The sequence below is a fragment of the Triticum urartu genome, chromosome 1 (assembly GCF_003073215.2).
Source record: "Triticum urartu cultivar G1812 chromosome 1, Tu2.1, whole genome shotgun sequence".
NCBI classification, from domain to species: domain Eukaryota; kingdom Viridiplantae; phylum Streptophyta; class Magnoliopsida; order Poales; family Poaceae; genus Triticum; species Triticum urartu.
In genome coordinates this window covers 172,794,107-172,811,853 of record NC_053022.1, presented here as the reverse complement: position 1 = coordinate 172,811,853, position 17,747 = coordinate 172,794,107, and positions in this window count along the sequence as shown.

The following is a 17,747-nucleotide window of genomic DNA, read 5'->3' as shown; positions in this document are numbered from 1 at the left end:
GGTGGATGAACAGTAGCTCGTGGAGGCTGGAGGGGGTCGATGGTGGAGATGAACAGTATCCCGTGGAGTCCCGTTTTGCGGTACGCCACATCCCTCCCGATGAACAGGACCCCGTTTCGACCGTAGCGCTCCAACACAAGTCTGTTTCGTCCGTTTTGCGGTATGCCAGACCCCTCCCGATCAACAGGACCCCCATTTTGACCGTAGGAGATCCGTTTCCTCCGTTTTGCGGTACACCAGACCCCTCCCGATGAACAGGATCCCGTTTCGAACGTGGCCGGTCGAACACAAGGCCATTTCCTCCGTTTTGCGGTACGCCAGGCCTCGTTTCCATCGCCTGTTTCGTCCAAGCCCTCCCGATGAACACGGCCACACATTCCGTTCCGACCCAGCCGGTTGGCTCCCACGCGTTCCATTGCCTACCCATGAACACGACGCATTCCATTTCCTCCCCATGAACACAACGCATTCCATTGCTTCCCCATGAACACGACGCATTCCGTTGCCTCCCCATGAACACGACGACGACGCTGTTTCTCCGTTCCGACCCAGCCATGTACACGAGCCCTAGCCGTACGTATGCGCGAGTAGGCATTCGAGACCCCGCCCATATGTACACATGCGTGGTCGTATTTTCTTTCTTGCACCCTGTCCGCCTCTACTACGACACGTGCGCGCCTCTACATCGACTAGTATATATGTACGTACACGTTCGTGACCAGAATGACAACGCTACGTACGCTTCAACCAGGTGGGTCCCGACTGTCAAGCACTTCCTTATGTGCGAAGATGTAGCTGGTGGGTCCCAACAGTCAAGGGGGCAAAATACGGTGGCCCGTCCAATGGGTCCCGCTGTCAGGTGGAGGAATAATTATTTTGCACGTAATAAGGAGGCACTTCCTTGCTGCGGCCGTGGACCCAGCTGTCAGCCTCTCCACGTACAGTCCACGTCCGATGGCAGCCGTTCCTTGACCACGTTTACCACGCTGCGCCGAGAGCACCAGGGCTGTGGACGACGGCGAGGCCTAGGAAGGGGACGACGCGGAGCCGGGGAAGACGCGGTAGTGGATGCCCACGTGTAGAGGAGTACGAGGGCACTGGTTCGCTGCGGTGTGAGGCTGCCGTCGCCGCAGAGTAACAGGGGGTGTGGGTGAGTGAGGGATGGCTTGGCCAGCGATGGGAGTAGTAGGGGGCGGTGAGGCCTCCGTCGCATCGTAGCCGGCCACAGGAGGCAGGAGCACGAGGCACGACCGGCGCTGGTTTGGGTGGCTGGAGCAAGAAGACCAGAGGTTGAAGAAGCACTACGGCCGTTGGATGGACATCGTACGGTCACTGGAGCTAGAATCGTGCATATTGACTAAGTTGACAAAGCCCTCCGTCCCCGTCAACTTAGTAGGCCCACAAGTCAGCCTGCCACTATACTGGGTCCCAGCTAACAGGGGGAGTATTCATTTTTTTGTGCGTAATAAGGAGGCACTTCCTTGCGTGCGAAGATATAGCTGGTGGGTCCGAGCTACATAATGGCGGTAATGTTTTTTTTGCGAAATACAGATGCCCTTTCGGTGGGTCCCTGATGTCAGATGGAGGAATCATTATTTTGTGCGTAATAAGGACGCATTTCCTTGCGTGCGGCCGTGGACCCAGCTGTCGGCCTCTCCATGTACAGTCCACTTCAGATGCATGTCGGTCGTTGACCACGTTGACCAGGCCGCGCCGAGAGCAGCAGGGCGGTGGACGATGGCGAGGCCTAGGAAGGGAACGACACGGAGGCAGGGAAGACTCGGCAGTTGTTTCCCACGCGGAGGGGAGTACGACTGTACGAGGGTTTACTGGTTCATCTGCTGTCGCCGAAGAATAACAGCAGGTGTGGGTGAGTAGAGGGATGGCTAGGCCAGTGATGGGAGTACGGTGGGGCGGTGAGGCCTGCGCGGCAGCACAGCCGGCCGCGGGGAGGAGGGAGCAGGCAGTCCCATCAGCGCTTGTTTGAGCGGCTGGAGCAGGCAGAGCAGAGATTGAAGAAGCACGACGGCCGTTGGATGGACATCCAACAGTCACTGCTTGTGCGTCAACCTTTTTTTAGAAAAGCCTCAAATCTGTGGAAAATAGCATACAGCCCATCTGCCATTATTTCTAATAATTTTCAGCCCATTTGCTAATTCTTAAGGTTTTTTTGGAGCCCATATTCTTTTTGTTAGCATTACAGCCCAAATTGTGGCCACGGTTAAAATATTATACGAAATTTTGCATATTTCGGTGCGGTCCGAACTGTTTTTAATCCCGAAATTTCGACTCACATTCAAACTGATTTTAAAAATAAATGTATATCAATATAAAATCCAACAAATTCTCCACGCATAAAAATTAATGTAATTTAAAATCTTGAAATGAAAAAAAAGATATTTGAAACTAATTGCCGGTTTGATGTGTTTTAAAAATGTACGGCCCATTTCTCATTACTGATGGGCCATTTTCTCGGCCAGCCGAATGAAAGCTCTCCTTGTCTTGAAAGATTTGCAGCCCAACAGGCCTGACAAAGCGACTTACTTGGCAAATCACAAAAAAACTGGGCTGTGGCCATGGACCCAGCCGTCAGCCTCTCCACGTACAGTACTATTCCGATGGAAGTCGTTCCTTGACCACGTTGACCACGCTGCGCGGAGAGCACCACGGCGGTGGACGATGGCGAGGCCTAGGAAGGGGATGACGCGGAGCCGAGGAAGATGCGGCAGTGGAAGCCCACGCGGAGAGGAGTATGAGGGTTCACTGGTTCGGCTGCGGTGTGAGGCTGCCGTCGCCGCAGGGCCTCGCCAGCGGTGGGAATAGTAGGGGCGGTGAGGCCTCCGCAGCAGCACAGTCGGCCACAGGAGGCAGGAGCATGCGGCACGACCAGCGCTGCTTTGGGCGGCTGGAGCAAGAAGACCAGAGGTTGAAGAAGCACTACGGCCGTTGGATGGACATCGTATGGTCACTGGAGCTAGAATCGTTCATATTGACTAAGTTGACAAAGCCCTCCGTCCCTCTCAACTTTGTTGGCCCACAAGTCATCCACCCACTATGGTGGGTCCCAGCTAGCAGGGGGTATTCATTTTTTTTGTGCGTAATAAGGAGGCACTTCCTTGCGTGCGAAGATATAGCTGGTGGGTCCAACATGTCAGCGGGGGGAACGTTTTTTCGTGAAATACAGAGGCCCTTCCGGTGGGTCCCAGCTGTCAGGTGGAGGAATCATTATTTTGCGCGTACAGTCCACGGCCGATGGATGTCGTTTGTTGACCAAGTTGACCAGGCCACGCCGAGAGCACCTTGGCGGTGGACGACGGCGAGGCCTAGGAAGGGAATGACACGAAGCCGGGGAAGACTCGGCAATGGTTGCCCACGCGGTGGGGAGTACGAGGGTTTACTGGTCCGGCTGCCGTCACCGAAAAATAACAGGAGGTGTGGGTGAGTAGAGGAATGGCCTGGCCAGCAATGAAGTAGGATGGGGCGGTGCGGCCTGTGCGGCAGCATAGCCGGCCACGGGAGGCAGGAGCAGGCAGTCCCACCGGAGCTAGTTTGGGCGGCTGGAGCAAGAAGATCAGATATTGAAGAAGCAGCACGGCCGTTGGATTAACATCCAACGGTCACTGCTGCTAGAATCGTTTGTGGACTAAGTTGACAAAGCCAAAGTACACGTCCACCTAGTAGACCCACAAGTCAGCCTCCAAATCTGTCCCAAACAGCATACAGCCCGAAATTTCTAGCCAGATTCAAATTAATTTTAAATCTAAATATACCTTAATTTAAATTCAATGAAATTTTACCCGCACAAAAACAATGAAATTTAAAATACCAAAATCCGAAAGAAAACAGTATTTTGGAACTAATTGTCTGTTTGCTGTATTTTTTTCATTTTACAGCCCATTTATTATTACTTATAGCCCATTTCTTATTACTTATAGCCCATTTTCTGGGCAAAATGCATCCCTCCTCGTCTTGAAAGATTTCCGGCCTAGTGGGGCATAGAGAAGCAAGTAGGCCTACGTTGGTTATTCTGCAAAAAACAAAATAGCTGGCTAGCAATTTTCAGAAAGGAAAAAAACAAACTGGGCTAGTCATGTGCTAAACATATGAAATAAAAGCCTGGGCTAGGCGGGCCACGGGTCCCGCACAACCCAGTTGATACCCTTCTCCGTCCCGAAAAAACAAAATTACTGCGCACGCTGCTGGGTCCCTACTGTCATCCTCACCATGTATAGTCATCTCCTTATTCCTCTCGGTTGTTGACCATGTTGACAACACCGGAGGGCGGCGCCGCGGCGAGCGAACCAAGGCGGAGGATGATGGTGAGGCCTCGGACGGGAACGAACAGGAGCCGGGGCAGATCACAGCCAGCCGTGGGAGACGGGAGCAGGCGGTCCCGCCGGCGCTGGTTTGGCTTTGGTGGCTCGAGGAAGAAGAGACTGAAGAAACGCGATAGACGTTGAATGTCAATCCAACGGTCAAGGTTGGCACAATCGTTTGTTGACTAAGCGGACACCAAGTAGCATACTTTTTCATATATAGGAAGAAAACTGCGAGGAAAATGCGTTCGTCTGCCGTCCTCCTCACAGGGAACGTTCGCCACATAAGTGACTAGCACCCTTGGTTTTCAACCGAGAGGTCTTGGGTTCGAGTCCCAGGAACTCTCAATTTTGTCCTCCTTCCTTCCTTGCGAAAAAAGGGAAAGAAAATCAAAGACTTGGGAAGGCGTACAGAACAAGCTAGTGTACCAGTAATGAGACATTGCCGAGTTTTAGAAAAAAGAAAGACGTGCTCCTGTAGCTGGTTCGAATCCAAACCTAGACTATGACTATATATGGTGCTATGCTACTCTGCAAGTAATTAAACTGACATATCCAACTTTCGCTTCTCCTCTTCTCTATTTACTCTGCCTAGCATCAGAAGCTCTGGCCGCAATAACCATGTCCGCTAGCTGCTCGTCCACCTGCTCTTCAGCAGGCAACAACCATATATGCGCCAAGTTGCAACGCATACCATCGCCTGTGGGTCTCATCACACCCTCGCCGGCACGCGCACCGCAGCCGATTGCTCATCGCAACCCGCTACCGTTGGTGTGGTGCCACTGCTGCAAATCACGCAGAGTCATCCGTCGCGTCTCAACCACAATCCGCAACCCTAGCCGAGTCTTCTACAAATGCCCGAATCATGGGGTAATAATATGTTTAAGTGTTGTTCTGCTGCTTTTAGTTGCTGATTTTTTTAATAGTTTGGTTGATGATCTACCAATTTGATTCGTGCAGAAAAGGGAAGATTCGTGTGATTTGTATTTCTGGAAAGTTGCTGATATGGGGGAATGCAACTACGCTGATTATTTGGTTAGCCGAGGAATCCCAATACCAGCAGGTTGGGGTGTTGGACAAGTAACTAAAGGAACGGCAGAAGAGGAAGATGCAGAGCAGAAGGTTAAAGATGCAGTTCCTCTGATCATGGCCAAGCAACAGCTGCTGAACGGCCTTGATAGCAATGAGGAGATGAAAGAGCTTGTGAAGATAATGGGAAAAATCGATGTGCTCTGTAGGATGATTGTCTCTTTATTTGCAGTATATGTAGCACTCGTGATGTATTCAGTGGCTACGGCATGAGCACTTTGCTGAAACTAGTAATGAATGAAACCTATGTAGCAGGCTGGGCGTAGTGTTGTGAACATCTAATGATTTCTTCTTGATCAACTCTTGTATGTCCACAGCACGACAGGCGATCTTTTTGCCGGCGTCATTGACGTGATGGTTCTCAAAGATATTAGGAACATTTGTGTTATCTTGTAAATCAGAAGCAGTGTAAGCATCATCTTGTTGTGCAATTTCATTAAACGAATTCCTCTGCTCAAACCTTTGCAGTACTCTCCAGTCATCGCTACGTGCAAATGTGTCTTCCAAGAAAAATATCTGTGTTGCTTGATTTGCCAAAATAAAAGGCTCGTTGGTCTGGTACGCCGCCTTGACATTGATGGATTTGAAATAATCATCAGCTCTGGGTTTTGCGATCCTGGAAAACAGGTTATACCAACGACAGCACAACAGAACCACACACTGATGATCCTCGAAACTGGAGATATACTGCAACTGAATAATGTCTGTTATGTTAGCATACATTTCAGTTGTCTCTTTGTCATACGTATCCATGCTCATGATGGCACTGTTTTGTGTCTTCCTGCCTTCGTCTCGTGCAAGGGTGTTGTAGCGCACATCTCCAACAACGCAAGATTCATATTGTCTTACCCGAGTATCAGGACCCATTGCTAGTGAGTAAAGGGCATCATCAACTGCCTGCCCATCCTCCCGCATCTTCTTAACCTATGGTTATAAAATAGACAAGATGATCATCTTATGTACTCAATATATTGAAAAAACTAACAGTGCACTTCAAAAGCTTACATGGTTCTTGAACCATTTCGCAAATCCTGCCATAACCAGTTTCTCAATGTTTCTTGGATTTTGCGGCAGTAACTCCTCTTTGTAGATGCTGCACAACATAGTGATCGCATCAAACATCTAAATATATAAGAATGTGCTGCAAGTTTAGTAGATTACGATGTATAAGCTGCAGTACTACACTTACTTGTTATAAGGTAGTATCTCAGGACAGTTATTCAACACATACCAAACAATTTTGTCCAAATCTTTAGGTTTGTCCTCTTGTCGACTCTTCCCTGTAACTCGAACAGAATAATCGAAAACATTGAGCCCGGGATTGTCTTCACCCACCTCTTTGCTAAGCTGATCAGTTGTTTCAATGTATTTTGAGTAGAATGTCAGCGCTTCTATAGCAATGTAGGCCTCTGCAATGGAACCCTCAGGTCTAGCTCTGTTCCTAACATAGCCCTTGAAAGCGCCTAGCTGCCTTTCAATAGGGTACATCCAACCATACTGTACTGGACCTCTAAGTAGTGCCTCATCAGGTAGATGAACAGCCAAATGCACCATCACATCAAAGAAGGCTGGAGGATATATCTTCTCAAGGTCGCATAGGATAGTTGGTATCTTGTCTCTAAGACGCTCCAAAGCATCTATCCTGATATTCCTACTGCAGAGTTCCCTGAAGAATTGTCCCAACTCTGCAACTGCTCTGTATAAGTCAGGGCGGCCCAATCCTCTAAGGATAACAGGTAAAACCCTTTGAAGTAGGACGTGGCAGTCATGAGTTTTCAACCCTTGTACCTTGTTTCCATCTGCACTGACTCTCCTTTCAGGGTTGGAAGCAAATCCATGTGGGAATCTCACACGTGATAGGACCTCGCAGAATTCTTTTCTTTTTACCTTGTCCAAGACGTACACAGCAGGTGCCATATCCCGTGGTTTACCTTCATCTTGCACCTACAAATCCTTTCTGATACCCAGGTGTGTCAAATCAATCCTAGATTTTAAGGTATCTTTCGTCTTGCCTTCAATATTAAGAAGTGTGACGAGAATGCTGTCACATATATTTTTCTCGATGTGCATCACATCAAGATTATGCCGTAGATCCAAATCTTCCCAACACCCCAAGTCCCACAAAGTGGACCTGCGGGTAAACAATAATCTCTCTTCTACCCTGCCACGCTTCCTTTTCCCGCTACCATTTCTAGGATGGTTTCCTGGTGTAATATGCCTGACCTTCTCTAATTCCACTTGCAACTCATCGGTGGTGAGCCTCTTTGGCGCATCACGGTTTTCATGCTTTGCATTGAACACATGTTTTGGTATTTTCTAGGATGTGGCTTGTCCTTCGCAAGGAAACGGCGGTGTCCAATGTAACAGATCTTGCTAAGTATTGCGTATGACAGCAGATTCCTGTCACAGCGAACACATTCATTGTAACCATGTGTCGTTCGCCCTGACATAGTGCCCAAAGCCGGATAATCATGGATGCACCAAATTATAACAGCACGCAGAAAGAAATCAGCTGGTGGGCTACTATATAGGTCTCGAGTGAGAACACCCTTCCATAGCTGTTGAAGTTCCTCCACAAGAGGCTCCATGAACAAATCAAAATCCTTTCCAGGACTTTTTGGACCTGGGATGAGCAAGGCCATCATGTAGTTTGATTCTTTGGTGCAGACATTTGGAGGCATGTTGTACGGGATAACAAGCACTGGCCACATGCTATATGTGGCGCTCTGGTGGCCAAATGGGTTAAATCCATCTGAAGCTAAGCCAAGTCTAATGTTTCTCGGGTCAGCAGCAAACTCTTTGTGTTTATCATTGAAGCTTTTCCACTCACTACCATGAGATGGATGGCTCATTACATTCTGATCTCTGTACTCCTGGTTCCTAGAATGCCACAGTACATCCTCTCTTGTTTCAGCATCATGAAACAACCTCTGCAATCTTGGTGTAATTGGAAAATGTCTCAGAACATTATGAGAAATCCTCTTCACAGCATCGCCATCTTTCCATCTTGATGATTTGCATTTTGGGCATTCACTTAAGTTGGCATAATCCTTTCGGAATAGAACACAGTTATTCTTACAAACATGGATCATATCATATCCAATTCCAACTGCACAAAGGAAATTCTTCATTTTACTATAGGTGTGTGGCAGCTCAGACGCATCTGGGAAAGATTCGTGGAAAGCATCCAACATCGCATCGAATGATTTGTTGGTCATCCGCTCAGATGTCTTCACCTGAAGAAAGGTAACCATAGCTACGAGGAGGAGGAAGCCGATCCAATGTTCATGGCGGAGGTCGCGGCGCAGAAGGCCCCCGATGGGTATGAGACGATGGACGTCGACTTCGTGCCGGCGTCTGAGTCCCCCATGGTGCAGGCGGACCAGCGGTTCAACATGGCGATACTAAAGGAGGACCGGGAGGCAGAGGCTCAACTCGACGCGGAGCACGCGCATGCCGCTGCCATCGAGGCTCTCCTGTAGGCGGAACCGGATGTCGTGGATGTGAACCGGGCAGCGGAGGCTCAACTTGAGGCAGAGCGCGCGGATGCCGCTGCCATCGAGGCCCTCCTGCAGGCGGAACCGGACGTCCAGGACTTGAACCGGGCGGCAGAGGCTCGACTGGACACAGAGCGCGCAGATGCCACTCTCATCGACGCCCTCCTGCAGGCGGAACCAGACGTCCTCGACTTGAACCGGGCGGCAGAGGCTCGACTCGACACGGAGCACGCGGATGCCGCTGCCATCGAGGCCCTCCTGCAGGCGGAACCGGACGTCCTCGACTTGAACCGGGTTGTGCTCTCGTCCGTGCAGAGCGCCCACACGCTCCGCTTGAACGAGTAGCTGGAGGCTGAGGACAACCACGGTGCAGAGACACATGTCGGCAGCGAAGGCTGGTTCGCGCCGGCAGCCAAAGACGACGAGGTCGTCTCTTTCGGCGAGCAGTGATAGTTTTTCTTTATGTTGTTGTTTTTATGGATCTTTTGCGGTGTAAAAACATATATTTGTTATGCAAGTCGCCTGACTTGGGTCAGTCTACCATTTCAGGCGGTTGGATGAATATCCTACATCTCCTAACCCTTCTTTCCTTCTTCCTCACCTCTTCTTCTTCCCCAACAGACCACCGCACGGGCCGTACGGATAATCCCCAACATGCGATTGGATAAACATACTCTATGAACGAAAATTATGTGTCAGCGATAGGATGGCTGAGTTTGGTGTGCTCACATTCGACAGCACGTGTCAATGAGGGTGTGTTCCCTTGGTTGGGTTTGCGGCGTGCAGGAGCGACTGTGTGAGGGTGCGGTGCGACCGCGGCGTGCAGGAGCGACCGTGTGAGGGTGCGGTGCGACCGCGATAGCCGTGCACAAGTGTACCTCCTTCTCATTTTGAGAACTTTAGGCAAGCTTGGCAAAAATGTGTGGCGAAGTTTGGCAATGCAAGGCCTAGACCCAAACAAGATAAGTACGTACGTACTAGGAGTACTAGTGTTAAAAAAGAAAGGCTGGGTTTTCCTTCGCGGAATTTAATCGATACAAATCCTCGTTTCATGTGTCAATTAATGCGTATTTTTTTCTCCAAAGACCAAAGAGCTAACCATCTCACTCCTCATCGCTTGATTAATGCAGTGCCATGCAAACCAACCTTCTCACTTCCGCATGCATGCAAGGGATATTAATGTCCTTGGTTGCTAACCCCATCAATTTTTCCTCAATTAGTGTTAGTGGCCCTTTGCAAATTTTAATTTTGATATACTGGCCTTGTGTACAAAAAATGGGGGTAGTAACTATATTTGACTTCCTTCCCCATTGCGGTGACGTCAACGATATTTTCTTTTGGTGGTTTGGCGAAGTGCATTCGACGGAGAACACCATTGAGGGAGACCACGGTAAGTCATTCGCAAGTGCCGCCTGCAAGCCGAGACAACCGCCTTATTTGCATCCAGGAAGTCCTTTACTAGTACTACTAGGAGTAACTAATGCGGTGAGATGGCTTCTCGAAGAAGACGATGGAGAAGCGGAGTCAGCGAAGAGTGAAATGATGGTTGCTTCGTTCGTGCTTTTGTGATTTGACGCCTCACTGCTTTGTGATTTGTGATAGAAGGGACAGGGGAGTAGACTCTGTGCTCTATACTGTACTACATGCGTCCAAGCATGGGATAAAGAGGAGAGACGTTGCATTTTTCTATTCCTTCAATCAATCAATCAGGAAGCTTCGGTTCCATCTTTTTGGCTTTGGCAACACCGTCCACAATGGTTCCCATGATGCCAAAAGCTATTTTCACATTTGGCTACACACTGTGGATGCCCTTAACCGTACCACTTGGTTTTTCTCCTGTGTGCTATCTATGCAAATCTCAATTATATTGATCTAAAAAATTATTGAATCGAGATTAGTAAAAAGGAGGTGATTTTGCCGCGCGGATGGCGGGGGAGGTTTCTTATTTGAGCAATGCTACATCCACGTAATGGTTTACGTAAAGTTACGAACTGATGTGATGTGGGACTATTTGATTGGATTAAAGGAGAGGATTAGGCCCACCCCACCTGAAAATCAGGGCGCATATATAGATTAGATGGAAAGTATGTGTAGCAGCTACGTAGCCCTTTGTAAGTCTAGGATTAGGCTTCTTATTTTCGGAGGACGTTGTCCTGGCGGTTTGCTAACATGCGGTCCCACGTGTCAGTGCTTTACCAAGCTGATCCGCATCCCACATGAGGCAGAACAATGGCAGAAGCAACACGTGGTTAAGTTGAAGAAGATGAGGGAGAAGCGGATTCAGCAACGAGTGAAATGATGGTTGCTTCGTCCCTCCAACTTAACTGCGGGAAAGGTGCAGCTTTGTGATTTGACGCCTCATTGCTCATTACTACGCTGGCGCCATGACTGGGGTGCTTCACCCCGGCTACTCCGCACTGTATTCTGGTATGGCACGTGGAACCGGTAGCTTGATGTCCCACATGTCGGTGAAAGGGACTAGAAGATTTATGAAAGCGAGCGCTCCACTCTTATGACGGAGGAGTAGACAACACGACGGCCCAGTGAACTGTCACTTGTATTGTATAGTACTATAGTTTTGCTATTTCGCACGATCCATCGATACAAACCCGATTAAACAGGAAAGGGCGGGATTTTTCCCGCACGGTAGATGATACTGGCCATACATTTCAAAGGCAATTTTAATGTATGCAAACTGAATAATTATAAGTAACAATATGATATCTAGTAAAACTAAAAACACATATGATTTATTGTGTTACAGTGTAGTAGTAGTGTTGTATTGCATAGTTGTTCGATGTAACATGCGAGAACGTGTAGAGATGTAGTTTTGGAGGGCCTACAGAGAGAAAAGCGTAATACGATCACCGAACTTCAGAATAAGCTGATTACGGTCACTATATACGTTTTGCGGTGATTATACGGTCACTTGCTCATAGCTCAGCATCGGATTGCACTCTGTTGACCGGCCAAATAGTCTGCGTGGCGCCATGTTGACTAGTTAAATTGACCACGTTCGTTGTGGGTCCCACCTATCAGTTCGCATAGGCAAAAGGTCAGATAAACACAAATTTACGCAGGCGCGACAAGGCTCCAACCCGTGCGCGGGAATCACCTGGTTGTGTATGTGTCTGTCAGGGCCTGATGTGTGCGCATGCACGTGTAGGTTGAGCACTTGAGCGTGAGACTGTGTGTTGGTCGTGTGGTGTACTGGTGTGTGCATGCATGCATGCGTGTGTGTGTGTGAGTGTTGCGTGCGTGCGTGTGAGTGTTGCGTGCGTGCGTGGCTGCGTGTGTACGTGTGAGTGTTGCGTGCGTGCGTGGGTGCATGTGTTTGTGTGAGTGTTGCGTGGATGCAGTTTGTGTGCATACGTGAAAGGGGCGTACAGGGGGGTATGCGATGGAGAGAGAGATGCTCTTCGTTTCTCTTTATTATGACTAACTTTGTATATAGTATAAAAATATACAAATTCACAGTGCGGAATAAATATCATTGTGGGCACCAACATGTTTTCTTATATCTAAAATAAAGTATATTGTCATGGATCATCCAACATGTTGAGCTTGCCTTTCCCCCTCATGCTAGCCAAATTCTTTGCACCAAGTAGAGATACTACTTGTGCTTCCAAATATCCCTTAAACCAGTATTGCCATGAGAGTCCACCATACCTACCTATGGATTGAGTAAGATCCTTCAAGTAAGTTGTCATCGGTGCATGCAATAAAAATTGCTCTCTAAATATGTATGATCTATTAGTGTGGAGAAAATAAGCTTTATACGATCTTGTGATGTGGAAATAATAAAAGCGACGGACTGCATAATAAAGGTCCCTATCACAAGTGGCAATATAAAGTGGCGTTCTTTCGCATTTAGATTTTGTGCATCCAACTATAGAAGCGCATGACAACCTCTGCTTCCCTCTGCGAAGGGCCTATCTTTTATTCTTGTCTTATTCCTGATGCAAGAGTCGTGGTGATCTTCACCTTTCCTTTTTACATTTTATCCTTTGGCAAGCACATTGTGTTGGAAAGATCCTGATATATATATATATATATATATATATATATCCAATTGGACGTAAGGCATCATGAACTATTATTGTTGACATTACCCTTGAGGTAAAAGGTTGGGAGGCGAATCTATAAGCCCCTATCTTTCTCTGTGTCTAATTAAAACTTTGAACCCATAAATATCGCGTGAGTGTTAGCAATTGTGAAAGACTAAATGATAGTTGAGTGTGTGAAGTTTGCTGAATGGAAGCTCTGACATAGACTCTTCCTGAAAATAAGATGAATTGTAATTGTTTGATGACTAATAACACGGTTTGTTAGTTCTCAAGAAAGTTTATGGTCTATACCTTAACATGTGGATAGTTTGTTACTTGATCATGAGAAGCTTTATGATATGAGCCATTGTTATGACATATAATGATGCTAGAAAAGGTGATTAAAATTATCATTGATCAAACTTGTGCACCTGCTAGCATTCACACTTCATAAATTATTTCTTTTATCATTTACCTACTCGAGGATGAGTAGGTATTAAGCTTGGGGATGCTGATACGTCTCCAACGTATCTATAATTTATGAAGTATTCATGCTATTATATTATCTGTTTTGGATGTTTATGGGCTTTACTAAACACTTTTATATTATTTCTGGGACTAACCTATTAACCGGAGGCCCGGCAGGAGATGGAACAAAGCATCCTGATGAGCACCTAATATATGTGGATGAAGTTTGTGGATTATTTAAGCTTGCAGGTGTGCCCAGAGATGTTATTAAGAAGAAGGTCTTCCCTTTATCTTTGAAGGGAGATGCATCCACATGGTATAGGATATGTGACGATACGGGGTCATGGAACTACAAACGATTGAAATTGGAATTTCATCAGAAGTTTTATCCTATGCATCTTGTTCATCGTGATCGCAATTATATATATAATTTTTGGCCTCGCGAAGGAGAAAGCATCGCTCAAGCTTGGGGGAGGGTTAAATCAATGTTATATTCATGCCCCAATCATGAGCTCTTAAGAGAAATGATTATTCAAAATGTATATGCTCGGCTTTCTGATAACAATCGCACCATGCTCAATACTTCTTATGCTGGCTCTTTTATGACGAAGACTATTGAATCCAAATGGGATTTATAGGAAAGAATTAAACGCAACTCTGAAGATTGGGACCTCGACAAAGGTAAGGAGTCAGGTATGACACCTAAGTATGATTGTGTTAAATCTTTTATAGATACCGATGTTTTTCGTAAATTTAGCACTAAATATAGACTTGACTCTGAGATAGTAGCTTCTTTCTATGAATCTTGTGACGCCCGGATATCTAAGCTACAGTGAACCCCGCTAATGTTGCCATGTCACCTCGATTACTGTTGGTAAACTCACGTTAGATTGAAACCGGTTCGGATTCAAAAATTCAAAATCAGGCTAACGATAAAAGTTTTCAAACATTGAAACAAAATGTTCGAAGTGTGCAGTTAAATGCCTAGGTAATTATAGTGCGGAAAACACCTTTTTAGAAAATGCCTAAATACATTAAAATGAAATAAAACAGAAAATAAATCAATAAAAAGAAAAGAACCAAAGAAAAAAAAGGAAGAACCCCCCGTTGGGCCAAGTGGCCCAGCTGGCCTCCGCCGTCCGAACGGGCCGGCCCAACCGCGACCATAACCCCCTGGACTTCGAAACCCTAAACCATCGCCCCCCACTTCCCCCGCACGATTCCCTCTCACTCCCCACTCATCTCCCCTCCCGATCCGATCTGGACCGGGCCGAACCCGATGCCCCAACGCCAACCGCCGTCGCCGGGGGCATCCCCAACTCCACGCCGGGCATCCCCGCCCGAGCCGGTGCCTCCATCGCTCGACGATGTCGTCCGTCTCCCTCCTCCCTGGAGCCCCTCTCACCGCGACGCCCTCGCCTCTGCGTCGACCTCGGCGAACGCCGCCGGCGCCGCGCCGTTCGCCACCGTCCTCCTCATCCCGCTGCCCCACCGACCACCCCGAGCCCACTGCCAAAACCCTACGGTCCTCGTGAGCACCCCCTCGGCCTCCTCTTTCCCCCACTGCCGCTGCGGTCCTCCATCGCACGCGCCGGCCGTGCCTGCGGCACCGTGCTCACCTCGCCGCGGACCTCGTGCCGCCGTTTCTACGCCCGGCCACCGCGCCCCCGCTCTGGTCTTTGTCGCTACCGCCCCACACAGCCTCCGCCTCACCCCCATGGCCGTTGTGCCCTGCCCTGCGCGACCCGCTGCTGCCCGGCTCCCTCCGTGCCCGCCTGCTCATGTGCTCGCGTCGCCATGCCGCCGCGCACCCGGCCGCACCTCGCGACCGCCGCCCCCCTCCATCCCGCTCACCAGCCCGCACCCGCTGGCCACGCCCTGGCCCCGCTTGCTGCCGCCCCCGCTCGCCCCTTCGCCGCTGCTGCGGTTGCCCGCGTTGGCCCCGGCCTCTTCCCCCTGCCTCCCGGCCGTCGCGGCCCCCTCTGCTCGCCGCCGCCCGCTGCGCGCGCCGGCGCCTCGCACCCTGCACCGGTCGGCCTCTCCCACTACCCCCCCCCCCCGCTGCGTACTGGTCGCTAGGTACGCCCGCACCCGCATGCCTCGGTGCCCGTTAACGCGTGCCCGTGCCTGCTTGTGCCCCTGACCCTATGACACGGGGGCCCCATGGCCCCAGAACGTTTTTGTAAAAAATAGAGAATAAAAACAAACAAATAAATAAATAATAATTAAAAGAATTAATTAATTAATGAGTTAATTAAGTTAATTAATCCTATTTAATTAATCTAATTAACCTGTTAGTTTAATTAAACAGTAATTAGTTTAATCGAAACCCTAATCAACCTAACAGTGTATGACAGGTGGGTCCCATTGGACCCACAGGTCAGGTTGACGTCATGCTGACGACAGCATGCACTATTCTAGATGATGTTGAATTTAATTAATTAAATAAATCCAAAAAATGATTTAAATATTTTAAAATTAATATAAAATAAACTGTAGCTCGGATGGAAAAACTTTGTACATAAAAGTTGCTCAGAACGACGAGACGAATCTGGATACGTAGCCCGTTCGTCCGCCACGCATCCCTAGCATAGCGAACACACGACTTTCCCCCTCCAATTCATCTGTCCGAAAACGCGAAACACCGGGGATATTTTCCCGGATGTTTCCCCCCTTCACCGGTACCACCTCATACCGCGTTAGGGCACCCCTGGCACCGATACTTGTCATGTCATGCATCACTATGCATCTGCTTGCTTAATATTTATTGTTTCTTCCCCCTCTTCTCTCGCTAGACACCGAGACCGACGCTGCTGCTACCCAGTACGACTACGGTGTTGACGACCCCTCTATCTTGCCAGAGCAACCAGGCAAGCCCCCCTTGATCACCAGATATCGCCTACTCTTCTCTCTACTGCTTGCATTAGAGTAGTGTAGCATGTTACTGCTTTCCGTTAATCCTATTCTGATGCATAGCCTGTCATTGTTGCTACAGCTGTTGATACCTTACATGCAATCCTAAATGCTTAGTATAGGATGCTAGTTTATCATCAGTGGCCCTACATTCTTGTCTGTCTGCCATGCTATACTATCGGGCCGTGATCACTCGGGAGGTGATCACGGGCATATACTTATATACATATTATATGATACTTGTGGTGACTAAAGTTGGGTCGGCTCGTAGAGTAACCGCGAGTGATTCACGGATGGGGTCCGAAAGGACGTTTGTCCCGACGGCCCTCTGAGTGGATCTTTGTGGAGGAGCGACAGGGTAGGTTGAGACCACCTAGGAGAGAGGTGGGCCTGGCCCTGGTCGGCATTCGCGGTTACTTCAAAATAACACGCTTAACGAGATCTGGGTATTTGATCTGAGTCTGGCTACTGGCCTATACGCACTAACCAACTACGCGGGGACAATTATGGGCACTCGACGTCGTGGTATCAGCCGAAGCCTTCGTGACGTCAGCAACTGAGCGGCGCGCGCCGGGTTGGACTGGAACGCCTACTCTTGTATAAGGGAGGCTAGGTCTGCTCGCCGGCCGTGTTCGCAACGTGCAGGTGTGCAATGGGCGATGGGCCCAGACCCCTGCGCCATAGGATTTAGACAAGCGTGCTGACCTCTATGTTGTGCCTAGGTAGGGCTGCGACGTGTTGATCTTCTGAGGTCGGGCATGACTCGGGAAAGTGTGTCCGGACAAAGGGGATCGAGCGTGTTGGGAAATGTGGTGCACCCTGCAGGGAAGTTTAATCTATTCGAATAGCCGTGATCTTTGGTAACAAGATGACTTGGAGTTGTACCTTGACCTTATGACAACTAGAACCGGATACTTAATAAAACACATTCTTCCAAGTGCCAGATACAACCGGTGATCGCTCTCTCACAGGGCGACGAGGGGAGGATCATCGGTTAGGATTATGCTACGCGATGTTACTTGGTGAACTCACCATCTACTCTCTTCCTCTGCTGCAAGATGGAGGTTACCAGAAGCGTAGTATTCGAAAGAACTAGCTATCCCCCTCTTATTCCGGCATTCTGCAGTTCAGTCCACATATGATACCCCCTTTTCCATTTGATACCAATGCATACATATGTAGTGTAGCTCCTTGCTTGCGAGTACTTTGGATGAGTACTCACAATTGCTTTGCTCCCCCCCCCTTTCCCCTTTTCTCTACTCGATTGCTGCGACCAGACGATGGAGCCCAGGAGCCAGACGCCACTGTCGATGACGACTACTACTACTCAGGAGGTGCCTACTACTACGTGCAGCCTGCTAACAACGACCAGGAGTAGTTTAGGAGGATCCCAGGCAGGAGGCATGCGCCTCTTTCAA